The 13,720-nt window shown below is 35.6% G+C and overlaps 2 long non-coding RNA genes across 3 annotated transcripts; one reads left to right on the top strand and one right to left on the bottom strand.

The window, feature by feature from the left end:
- Positions 1-315: 315 nt before the first annotated feature.
- LOC149415975 (uncharacterized) lies at positions 316-1,939 on the bottom strand. Of its 2 annotated transcripts, none has more exons than XR_016303618.1 (3): positions 1,754-1,939; positions 991-1,139; positions 316-851 (listed from the first exon to the last, which is right to left on the bottom strand). It is a non-coding gene; the product is annotated as an uncharacterized LOC149415975 (long non-coding RNA). The 2 variants fall into 2 exon arrangements; XR_016303617.1 differs by having other exon boundaries at positions 991-1,143; positions 1,754-1,798.
- A 3,501-nt stretch (positions 1,940-5,440) lies between these two features.
- Positions 5,441-11,979, top strand: LOC149415974 (uncharacterized). Its single transcript, XR_016303619.1, has 4 exons — positions 5,441-5,557; positions 10,005-10,119; positions 10,925-11,074; positions 11,228-11,979. It is a non-coding gene; the product is annotated as an uncharacterized LOC149415974 (long non-coding RNA).
- Positions 11,980-13,720: the final 1,741 nt, after the last annotated feature.

The following is a 13,720-nucleotide window of genomic DNA, read 5'->3' as shown; positions in this document are numbered from 1 at the left end:
TTTCTCCACTGTGGGTAAGCAAGTGTCTTGTCAAATGACTTTTTTGAGAACATGAAAAGTTGCACTGGGTACATAAAAAAGGTTTTTCTCCACTGTGGGTCAGTATGTGGCTCGACAGACTACCCTTTTTAGTACATGAATAATGGCATTCGGAACATGAAAAAGGTTTGTCTCCACTGTGGGTCAGCATGTGAATTATCAAAGCTCCCTTTCGAGAACATGAATAATTGCAGTCAGAACATATAAAAGGTTTTTCTCCAATGTGGGTAAGCATGTGTCTTGACAAATAATTCTTTTGAGAACATGAATAGTTGCAATGGGAACATGAAAAAGGTTTTTCTCCACTGTGGGTCAGCATGTGTTTTGTCAAAGCTCCCTTTTGAGAACATGAATAGTTGCACTCAAAACATGAAAAAGGTTTTTCTCCACTGTGGGTCAGCATGTGACTTGTCAAAGCTCCCTTTCGAGAACATGAATAATTGCAGTCGGAACATTTAAAAGGTTTTTCTCCACTGTGCGTAAGCATGTGTCTTGTCAAATTACTCTTTTGAGAACATGAATAGTTGCACAGGGAACATGAAAAAGGTTTTTCTCCACTGTGGGTCAGCATGTGTTTGGTTAAAGTTACCTTTTGAGAACATGAATAGTTGCAGTCGGAACATAAAAATCGTTTTTCTACGCTGTGAGTAAGCATGTGTCTTGTCAAAGCTCCCTTTTGTGAAAATGAATAACTGCAGTCAGAAAACGAAAAAGGTTTATTTCTACTGTGAGTCAGCATGTGTCTTGTGAAATTTGACTTATGAAACAGGAGTAGTAACACCGAGGACAAGATAATCGTTTTTCCACAGGATCTGTCAAGAATTTGAAAAAAAAACGGATACAGGCTCAACAAGTCTTATATTATTTGCTATTACGCAGAAAATTCGTAAAAACGTTATTAAAATGGGATAAGCACGAATTGATAAATCTTACAATGAAAATCGGTATTACCTTCTGTCTGGGCAATTCTTTCAAAACGTTCTAAGCATTCCTTTTTAACATTAGGCAGGTCTATATCAATTTCCATATTTGGACATTCCCTTTCATCTTCTTCTCGGAGTCCAGGTTCCGCCTTGATGGTAACAGTCTCCAAATTAAATCTACCTGTAAAAAATACAACAATTCGTGAATTGATCATTGATACAAAACAAAATATATTATATTCTTAAATTAATAAAAAGTAACGAATAAAGATACCATTAGAAGCAGGATTTCGTTTAAAGTGTTTAAGGTCAATGAAGAAAATATAAGAATGACCCCCGATGTCTCTTAGGGACCGATGCTTTAGGAATAAAAAGCGCTGCTCTTGAGCTCTTTCAATACGGTTGTTTTAAGTTGATGGAATCTAGCATCAATTATTGTAAATCAAAGTACAAATACACGTGTTTTAAGGGTGCAAGTTGCGGAGCGTGAACTTCCTTATTCCGCACTACACCCTCTAAAATATCACTTGATACTTACATCATGTCCCAAATAAAACGGGGTGAAAACTTGAGGAATCGACAGCTTATTTGGAGAAATATACTAAGTTAAAAGAATACCGTAATTAGGTAGTTTCCGGCAAGGACTAATTTTAAGGTAAATGAGTTTCGACAAGAGAGGGTGTTGTAAATAAGCATAATCTGTTCTGTTCGCACGAAATTTCAAAACGCACATGGATTCCAAACATCCAAATTAAACATCCTACAATTTTAATATATTCAATGAAACTAACTGGCTGTCTGAGTACTCTTTGCATACTGTAAACATTCCATCTTTACATCTGGGTGGTCGAAATCTATATCCGCATACGACAATTCACCTTCGCCTTCTTCTTGGGGCCTGGTTCCGTCTTGGTAGATATAGTATCTGGATTTTGTAGATCCATGGCACTGCCGTGGTAGTTAGGCAATTGGTTTAACTTCGAACAAACATACCTGAAACAGGACATAGTTGTAACGGAACTCTAATTTGAATAAGTTTTTAACATTTGGTTACGGTTGGAATATTCTTTCAAAACAATAAAGTCATAGCCAAAACACAAATTTGGAAAAAATGATACAAATTGTGACCTTGAAGTTAAGACAACGGTTGAGATAATCGTTCTCAATCATCGGATAACTCTGTATTTGGTATTTATATAATAAATCTTCTCGTATATCTAAAAATAAATCGCTATTCTGCTTTTAACAAAATACCGGTAATCCATTTATTTGAGATTATTTTAATAAATGCCTTCAAAATACTAATCTAAAAATAGGTAGAAGTAATATCAACAGTTTAAACGTTCGACTATTTACCAACAAAACGCCAAATGATTCCGTAACTAAACTGGAATAACGGCCGCTACAGAAATGAATAGCGATGAATATAAGCAATCTTACTTGCCAATACCTGTCTCAGGTTCGATGAAAAAATGACGTTAATTTCGCGAAATTATCCATAGATAAAAACCACTCACTAGACACAAGACCAGTGTTTCCTACTCCCGCGAATCTAACCATCCCAATGTCCCACCTCAAATGCGTCACAATATTTTCGTATGCGGCAGGAGGGTGTGTCGCTTTCGAATTTCAGAGAAAAAATGTTAAGCGTCATACGACTGCACGTATTACTGTAGTATTTTAAAAAACATGCAAACCTACCGCCCCCTCCCGATTTTACCTCCCGTCCCCCCTCCCATACTCACAATCCCTCAACCCCCCGGGGAAAGTACCCCCCACCAACTTGAATGAGAGGTCGCGAATCGTCACACTAAAAATCCCGATGAATTCATTCTCATTATTTTCTTCTTGCATGATATTTTTTTCGGTTCATAGAGGATTTCTAAGGAACAGATTTGCAAAAATTTTCATCATAAAAAGTACCTTTTTAAATTGAGCCAATTGTCAGTTAAATGTAAAACTATTAAAATAAAAACGAGATTTAATACAAATTACTATGCGAATTGGTTAAAAAATGCGCCAGTCAAAAATTTTCGCAAAAAAAATTCATTTACAATTGTAGAATATCAATAAAAAAAAATGTCATTTTGTCCTGCGAAGCTGTAAGTCTTAAGCGCCCAAGTTACCGATCGCATAAAAACGCTACCACAATATAATTTATTTCAGCAGTCTTTGGTAAAAAGTAGCTTTAAACCTCATAAAGGTTGTGAACCCTTGACTTTGATTTTCGATTGAATACAAGATTGCGCAGTACATTCTGTCACATTTTTACTGGCAATTTCTTAAAATTTTACATTTTGTTGATGTTGCGGTAGAGTATATTTATTATTTTTTAACAAGTGTTTTTGATTTATGTGTACCAATTAAGAAGTAAATAAATGTAAGTGCAACCTACACGGTATGGTTCACAAAATCAATTATTGACAAAATAAAAATCAAATATCGGCGATTTCAGAATCACCTAAATCCATGAGGTTTTTGATGTTTTAATAGTACACTTTGAATCACAAAAGTCACAAAAAATGTTGTAATTTCCGGCTCACAAACACAAAACACAAATAATAATGATAAAAACGTATAAAAATATGAATCACAATGCTCAAAATATCACAAAACCACGAAAAAGTTATTTTAATACGGTTGGATCACAAGAAAAGTTTCGAAACTAAGGAATTTACAGTTTGACAAAATACTACATTAAAAACATTGTAGTGATCACCTATGCCAGTCTGTAAATCGACTGTAAAATGCCGGTTTCCTCTCTGCGGTACCTTAGGGAAGGATTTGCAATTGAAACACAACTTTGCGAATGTCGTCGGAGAAATGACTGATTGGGCCAGTTGTTTGCATATTTATTGAGTTAATATTCAACAGTTTCTACACGTGTTAATATGCAGCAAGTATTCTTATCTCGAAATAGGATGTATGAGAGCATTAAGGAACTTAGAAAAAATAACCGAAATTTAATTACTTCGGTTAAATCCGATTCGACACATGATACGAGTCCGGTGATAATCATTATAAAGTATTCGGCGCGGCGTCGTAAAATGTGTGATAATAGATAAATATTATTTTTCTTTTACCTGCTGTCCGGTACAAACGTAAAATACATTAAATTCAAACTCTAATGTTCAGATATTCCAACAAATTATTAGAAATCCGCGAGAAAAACGTAAAAACACGTACGCGCCGAAATAAATTGTTGAATATTTCTGTGTATGTCCGAATTTGTTCCTGTGACGTCATGCAAAATAAATACCGGCCGATATCTGTGTCGATAATATTGTAAGATGGTGTAAAGTTACAGGAATATGCCCATAGATGGCAATACGATGCATATTTACAGATTCGAGATTTAACTATGCGTCGTCCATAGCCGTCCATACTCCTTAGGCAAAAGTATGTACCGTAGTTCAAACGTCCATACTTTGTAACGAGATTTTGAATGAATTAATGAAAATATGTAGTTGTAGAGTTTACTTAGGTATTTCATGCATCAATCTTAATGTTCTTGTTATGAAATAATGATATCCTGTGTTATTTAAATGTATATCTAATATGTCCAGAACTGAACTAAATGTCTTGTACATTTCGGTACGTCATTAGGGTAAATGTAAATATTTCCAGGTTACTGACTTGATTTATGTGAATTCGTTAATAGCACAGGTGAGGTGCCTAGATGGAACGATATTCAAATTGTTTCTCTCACAGGAAATGTTCACTAACTTTGTTTTATTCATTTCTAAATACAGCTGTAATAACATTTCGAATTTGAAGTGAAAAATGTTGACATACCCCTATATCGCGCCAAAAATATCGAATCGTCCGAATTAAGCATTTTATTAAACAAATTAGAAAACTAATTGATTGAAGAACACATTTTGGGGAAAAGGCTTTAGTCGGACGTAGTCGGAGGCATGACGGTGACCATAAACAAGGTGAAAGTTGGTTTAGTGTTGTTTGGCATATTTTATATATTTTTTTTTAATGTACAACAGAATACTTTTTCCAATTACAGTACAATTTTACATACGTCAGCATTTAGCTAGGTGTCTATTCAATAATTGTTTTAAGTCATTTAGAGAACGGTCACTTACATCCAAATTCTTTGCAAGTGGTTTGAATATCATAACATCCCAAGAAGAATGGGCTATCGATAAAATTGTTCTTATTTTGAAATACGTAATAGCTAAACTTGCTTTCCGCCAATATATTGGCAGTTGGTACCACTCGCGTGGAATGACTCGCAAATTGTGCTGAATAAGAAATGTTCTTAAAAATCATTATTCTTAGTTACGATCGTTCTTAATAATAACCTTTCTTATTGATTATCATATGATAAATATGAATGTTAAGAATATATGGTTGTGTTCAAAAGTCACACGATGAAAATGTTTTGTTTTTTTTGAGTTATCTGGTCGCCATGAAAATTATAATAATTGTCTATGACTTCATTCTTGTCTATGCATAACCTATAAATATTTTTGACAAGTGCTAATAAGTGCTTTCTTCTCCGAGAGCCGTTTGTTCCTGTTTCCCAACTCTGTTTATCCCGCGTTGTTAAACTTACTATCCCACGCCTGTGATGGTTATTGGTAAAGTAATTACTCATTCTTATATTCATCGCTATTTATTTGGTAGCTGCCGTTATTCCAGTTTAGTTAGGGAATCATAGGGGCGTTTTTTCACCGTATAATGTTTAAACTGTCAATTTGACGTCTACCGATTATTAGATTAGTATTTAGAAGGCATTTATTACAATTACACAACCAAAAATATATTGTTAACATATATTTTGTTAAAAGCGGAATGGCGGTAAACATTGTAAATATATAAATATAGTTTTCCCACGATAAACAACGTTTCTCTTAACTGTTGTCATATCTTCAAGGTTTTCAAATATGTGTTTTGGCTGCGACTTCGTTATTTTGACAGGATATTCCAAGCGAAACCACATTTTATTTTTTTATTTTTTTTAATGTTTTTTTTTATTCTAGATAAAAGAAAATTACATTTTTAATTATTTAACTAAAAAAAACTAATACATTACATATTAATATATTACATTACGATTTTATTCACGATCATTGTTTTGTTGACTGAGCATAAAACTGAACAACTTTTTTTAAAATTTACCTTCACTTTTTTCATTTTTAATTTCGTCTGGGAGGCAATTATATATCTTGCTCCCCTCGAAACCAATGGATTGCTTGCCGTTTCGAGTATGTATGGTGTTTAAATGTATTTTATCTTGTTGCCGTGTAAAGTGTGTGTGTAATTGGTACGTTTTAATGATTTCTGTATTTGGATGTATGAGTTTATTATTTATTTTGCATATAAGGAGACATGTATAATATTCTTAAAAAGTTTTTTAATGTTAATAGTTTTGTTTCCATGCATAATTTTTCTGTTGATGTTCTAGGTTTGAAGTGAAATAGCTTTTTGATTACTTTGTTTTGTTTTACGTGTTGTTCATTTCTATATGTTTCATTGGTGGCCATCCCAAAAAATATGCACTTACATGCATTCATGTTCCACCGGGCAAACACGGTTGATCAAATAACCTCATTTCTAAAAAAGAAGAAACCCGATCTAGAATTTACGGTAGAGAAACTCGTTACGAGACATAAAAGGTATGCCTCTTTCAAAGTAGGAATTCCGGAAAATAGTTTCCATTTTTTCCTGGACCCCATGATCTGGCCTGAAAACGTGGCCTTCAACGAATGGTCATTTCGGAGGCCACGACCCAAAACCAGATGGCCGACACCAACACGCACGAAAACCAACATTAGTGGAATCTACCAAATCGTCAGAAGTTTAAATAATAAAATTTTAGATTTTATGACCAATGTAATGTGTCAGAAACCACTTCTGGTTGCTCTTACTGAAACGTGGCTAACTTCGGGCACGTATTCCGCCGAGCTATTCGGAATTCTATACGAAGTAAACAAGAAGGATAGAGGCAGTCGCGGATTAGGGACACTCCTGGCCCTCCGAGCTGACAGCCACTCACACGCTGAAAGACTGGAATACATTGAAACCCAAGGTGAAGACTTGTGGGTGAAAGTTTCACACAGAAATGTCATCATATATATATATATATATGTAGTATACTTTCCTCCAAATACAAAATCGGAACAATATAAATTATTTTACGAGAAAATCATCAGTGAAAGTGCAAAACTACAATCTAAAAATATTATTATCTTCTGTGATTTTAACTTTTCGTCACGGAAGAACCCGAGTGATGTTTACGATTATTTTTGTTCTTTTTATGATTTGACACAAGTAAACACTGTTTATAACATAAATGCACGCATGTTAGACTTAGTATTAAGCAACATACATTCCAAAAATACTGTTGTCCGTCGTCATGATTCTCCACTTGTCAAAGAAGACCTTAATCACCCTTCACTATCATTCACACTTGAGTACATAACAAAAACACAAGAAAAATCAGACATATTGCCTCCGGACATAAACATGGGTTGGATTTTCAACGAAAACTTATATCATAAACTTAGAAATGACTTAGAACAACATAACTGGAATCATTATGACTGCCTCGATGTAAACCTAGCTGCTGAAATGTTTTATAAGCAGTTCAATAATATTTTTGACTTATGCTTAATGAAAAGATCCACATGTATGCTCGGAGATAATGAACAATATCCAAAATGGTTTACTGGAGAGATCATTCATCACATACGAGAGAAAAATAAAATGCACCATCTTTGGAAAAAAACTAAATCCGAATATGCCTTAACAAACTTTAAAAAATCACGAAAATTAATCAAGCAGTTAATTGGTAAGGCCTACACTGACTTTACACGTGATGCAGAGAATAGTATTACAACACACCCCACTCGATTTTGGTCTTACACGAACGATAAACGCCGCGGCTGTGACAAACTTAATCACATGACCTTTAATGAAAATCAATACAATGAATATTCTGAAATCGCAGAAGGTTTCGCAAATTATTTTCAATCAGTATTCAGCGACAATATTCCCAAACTTGACATTTCCTCTATAGCTTCTTCGTCACACAATGCTTTACCTGTTCAAATTCACGAAATTAACGATGATGATATTGTTGCCGCTTTTCACAAGCCAAAACCTAAATACTCGGTCGGTCCAGATTTTATACCACCCATCATACTCAAAAGATACTCAAAACATTTAATTCAACCTCTAAAGCACCTTTTTAACCTTTCACTTCGTCATAATACCTTCCCTGAAATGTGGAAACTAACAAAAGTTCGGCCTATACACAAAGAAGGCAAAAAATAGGCAATCGATAATTACAGACCTGTAGCTGTCTTATCAGCACCCGCAAAACTTTTAGAAACCATAATTTACTCACAAATATAATAATCAAACAAAACATACACTCACCGAGAATCAGCATGGATTTCGCCCCTCTCTATCACCCTCAACAAACCTTATGAATCTCACCACCTATATAAATAAATCGTATGAAATTTTTTTACATGTCGATGTGATTTATACAGACTTCGAAAAAGCATTTGATAAAGTCGACCATGATATTTTACTAATAAAATTGAGTGACATTGGATTCTCTCAGGATTTTTTCTCTTTCGTAGCTAGCTACTCACACAATCGTCATCAGTATGTCAGTTACAGACACCAGTTCTCTCACGAATACAAAACTAACTCCGGGATTCCCCAGGGATTTAATCTAGAACCCCTCCTCTTTCTTTTATTCATTAATGATATAGGCAAGACCATTCACCGCTCAAAATATCTCCTCTTTGCTGACGATATCAAACTTTTCAGAGCTATCAAAAGTTGTTTCGATTCCATTCTTCTACAGAATGATCTTGATTCTCTTGTCAAATGGTCGGAATTAAATAAATTACCCTTCGGCATCCAGAAATGCAGTTAAGTTACATTTACAAGATCCAAAGATACATTTCTATTCCCATATCACATTAATAAAAATTTATTAACACGCAAAAACGAGATTCGTGACCTTGGGGTGATCTTCGAAGCAAATCTCTCTTTCAAATCCCACATATCTGACATTGTCTCCCTCGCCAACAAAATCCTTGGATTTGTTCTTCGTTATGCGAGATCATTTACTAATGGAATTGCAATACGGAGAACATATGAAGCACTTGTCCGCAGCATCCTGGAATACAGCTCCATTATTTGGGCCCCTTCTGAACAAAACCATATCTTAGAAATAGAAAAAGTACAATAAAGGTTTATGCGTTACCTGTATATGAGGGAATATACATACTATCCATTCCTTTATTCATCCTTGTTCTTATCAGGAATGCTCGATTTCAATACATTAGAAGCCCGCAGAAAAATATTTTTAGAAAAACACTTTTTTAAGTTAATCTCTGGTACAATACACAATCCGCCTATGCTGGAAGAGGTTAACATTTATGTCCCTAACAGTTATACTCGAGGGAGATCCCATGCACTCTTATATGCTCCGAAAGCGAGGACTTCTGCCTATCAGAACGCGCCAATAAACAGAGCGACTCAACTGCTTAACGATTCTGCATAGGCCATCGACATTTTCAATGTCACCTACAGACAATTCAGTAACTATCTTATAACACATGTCACAAAATAGTAAAACTGCCTCTGTAAACTTTTTAATTTGTAATCTTCTCCATGATATATTGGTGTATAACCGTTTTATGGAGAACATGAAAAAAAATATAATAATGCAGATTTCAATCAAGTAGTTAAAATGTGAATGTACGAGGCTATAATATTAACCTTTTTAAATTTTATATGGTAACAGATATGATATCTGGCTAAATACGCTAATTAAAGGGTTGATTTTATCATTAATATCTTTAATATGCTGTTTAAAAGTTAGGTGTTTATCAATGCACAGCCCAAGATATTTCTCCCGTATCTGGATTTGCAGGTTGTTATATTCAATTTTTAAGGGTACGTAAGGAGGAATTATTTAACGAGTTAAACTAAAAATCATGTATCCTGTTTTAATTAAACTTTTAAATTTTATATTTTTATTTTAACAATGTTCTGTTTCAGATATATTTTTGGGGTTAAACCAATAACCTAACTCTAACATAGCAGACCATGGATCTACTGAAGCCAGATACAATATCCATCAAGACGGAACCAGGGCTCCAGGAAGATGATGGAGGTGAAATAGCATTTTCAGATTTAGATTTCGACCACCCAGCTGTAACGAAGGAATGCTCGCAATATGCGGAGAGTTCTCAGACAGCCAGTTTGTTGCATTGCATACGTGTTAAATATAGAACTTAAAATTCAGATGTCCGGAATAAATGTCTCTTGAAATGTCGTGCAAACAGGACACACACTTGTGCACAACATCCTCTCTTATAAAACATGAGGTGTATTGGGGATTTACCTTAATATGCATACTTGCCGGAAAATACAAAATACAGCACTCATTAAACTTTATAATATTATTCATTATAAGTCGGTTCCTCGATATACATCTAATTTTATTTGGGATATGATGTGAATTACACGTATTATACGTTAAAAATACATAAATATTGATTGGAAAAACAATATTCCATTAACTGAAAACAACCAAACTCTCTACTAGAGAAAGGTTTTTCCTTCTTGAAGAATCAGTCTCCGAATCGGACATCAAAATTCAATTTTTCAATTAAAAAAATTATCGTTTATAACAATTTGACGAAGATACAGGGCTGGCCTTATGTGGGCGCAATTGGTGCAATTCGCTCCGAGCGTCGAATACTTAACCTAACACATCGCCCTTGATATTATTTTTGATAAATACCGTTCTACAAAACAACACAAATCATCATTTTAATGATTACATTGATATCCTGCCTCGGCGTGTACTAATTAAGACTGTTAGGGCAGCCAAAATTAAACTCGCGCCAGGCACCGTTTGGTTCAGGGCTGGCCATGCAAAGATTCATTCTATTAATTGTCCTTTTTTATTCCAGGAAACATTAATGTGAAGACAGTTACCATAAATGCGAATCTTGGACCCCGACAAGATGAAGCGGTGCTTACTTATATGAAAATTGACATAGACCTGCTGGATGTTAAAGAGGAATGCTTAGAACGCTTTGGAAGAATTTCCAAGGCAGCAGGTAAAACCAATTTTTCACTGTAAACTTGAATGATTCGGACTCTCCTATTTTTTTAACCTTTCTACGAACTTACTTCGCTTATTTTCTCTAAGTTTAGGAAATAAGTTTAACTGAGTCATTTTCACCCATGTCATTTTTCAAATTTGTCGACAGATCTTCAGACGCATTTTGACGAAAAAGGATTCACTCCTCCCCATCGCAACTACTCCTTTCCTAAGTCAAATTTGGAAATAAACGTACGAAAAAGAGAAAATAAAAATTCATGTTCCGTGTGCAACTATGCATGTTATCATAAGGGTCATTTAAAGAGCCACATGCTCACTCACAGTGGAGAAAAACCTTTTTCATGTTCCGTATGCAACTATGCGTGTGGTCGAAAGGGTCAGCTGAAGAGGCACATGCTGATTCACAGTGGAGAAAAACCGTTTTCATGTTTGGAGTGCAACTATGCATGTTATGGAAAGGATCAACTGAAGAGGCACATGCTGATTCACAGTGGAGAAAAACCTTTTTTATGTTCCGTGTGCAACTATGCATGTAATCGAAAGGATCAACTGATTAGCCATATGCTGACTCACAGTGGAGAAAAACCTTTTTCATGTTCCGTGTGCTACTATGCATGTAATCGAAGGGGTCGACTGATTAGCCATATGCTGACTCACAGTGGAGAAAAACCTCTTTCATGTTCCTTGTGCAACTATGCATGTTATCAAAAAAGCGAACTAAACGGACACATGCGGATTCACAGTGGAGAAAAAGCTTTTTCATGTTCCGTGTGCAACTATGCATGTAATCATAAGGGTCTTTTAAAGAGTCACATGCTGATTCACAGTGGAGAAAAACTTTTTTCATGTTCCGTGTGCAACCATGCATGTAATCGAAGGGGTCAACTGATTAGCCATATGCTGACTCACAGTGGAGAAAAACCTTTTTCATGTTCCGTGTGCAACTCTGCATGTAATCGAAGGGGTCGACTGATAAGCCATATGCTGACTCACAATGGAGAAAAACCTTTTTTTTGTTCCTTGTGAGACGATGCATGTTATCCAAAGGGCCAACTGAAGAGCCATCTCTCACATCGTAGTAAAAACCTCTTTAATATTTCGTGTGCAACTATACAGCAAATGGTCAGCATATGTTGTCTGAAATACTACATGCTAACTCACTGTGGAGAAAAACCTTTTTCATGTACCGTGTAAAACATTTCATTTAATCAAAACGCCCATTTAAAGACCCACATGCTGACTCACAGTGGCAAAAATTCTTTTTTATGTTTCAAGTTCACATATTAATGTTTTTATAAAGGCAATCTGAAGCGCACGTTGATTCACTACGGAGAAACTTTTTCTTGTTCCTTGTTCATCTATGGAAATTCTTAAAAGCCACACGCTGACTCATAGTGGCGACAAACCTTTTTCATTTTCCAAGTGCACATATTCAGATTCTAAGAAAGGCCACCTTACCCCCAATATAGGACATTTGTTGGAACACATGCTGACTCAGAGCGGAGAAAAAACCCCTTTTCTAATTCCGAGTGCAATTATGCAAGTTATCAACAAAGGTGGTCGTCACGATGGAATATTTTTCCTTAGATCTGCTGCGTCGTCATTGTGTGTGCCGCTTACAATAATATTTAATATATGTCTGAGTGATGGGTTTTTTTCTGGCAGGTGGAAGTTGGCCTATATTATACCGGTTCACAAGGGTGATTCGCGTCAACGAATGGAAAATACAGGCCAATATCCATTCTCTCGGTGATCCCTAAACTGTTGGAAAGATTTGTCCATGCTTATATATATCCCTAACTTGCCGCCAAAATTACAGACCAATAACACGGGTTTGTCAATGGAAAATCTACCGTGATTAATTTACTTACTCTAATTTCTTGTCTAGTAACATAGATCGAGGCCATCAGGTAGATGCAAGTTACTGTGATTTCAAAATAGCTTTTGATAAGGTTGACCACCTTATTCTTGTGGTTATCTTAGGTGTACAAATAAAATATCTCTTCAACTCTAATACAGGGTTTATTATTTAATCGAAATATCAATTTTATAGTCGTAATATTCACGCATTACTATTTACTATACTATGGAATGCGGTCGAATCTGGGTCAAATTCCTTAGCGCGATAGTACGTGGCCGACGGTGTCGAGACTGAATACTGGCTGCTCGCTGCGTCGGGCTTATTTATACTGTTCTGCCGGCGACGGTAGTAGGTAGGTGATATTGCAACTAAATCCGAGGCACTCGCACAGTCTGGGTGTTTCGGGAATCTTCGGCAGCGCGGCAATTATTCATAGGCGGTAGACTCGAACCTTTTGGCGAGTTGTCGTAATGTGCCAGACCGACTTGCGATCGTAATGTCGCCGGTAGGCGAGTAGATACTTGAAGCAGGTAGGTTGCTTTGTTTTGTTTACGATTTCGGCTGCAAGTACGTAACTCGGGAGTAGGTACTAAGTAGGTCGAGCGGTTTATTATTAATTAGACAATACTGGATTGTTATCTCGACGCTACATTCTTATTAAAAAAATTATTTACAACTGAATTAGGGGAAAATTATTACGTTGGTTCATCTAATATAAAACGACACCAAGCCGTGTCGTTACGAGGACATACTTCTGTATGGGAACCAGTTACTTCTGAC

Source organism: Hesperophylax consimilis, chromosome 17 (genome assembly GCF_061612785.1).
Source record: "Hesperophylax consimilis isolate HC1 chromosome 17, BYU_Hcon_1.0, whole genome shotgun sequence".
Lineage (NCBI taxonomy): Eukaryota > Metazoa > Arthropoda > Insecta > Trichoptera > Limnephilidae > Hesperophylax > Hesperophylax consimilis.
Note: the sequence above shows the minus strand (reverse complement) of the source record. Positions and strands in the feature narration are given on the sequence as shown.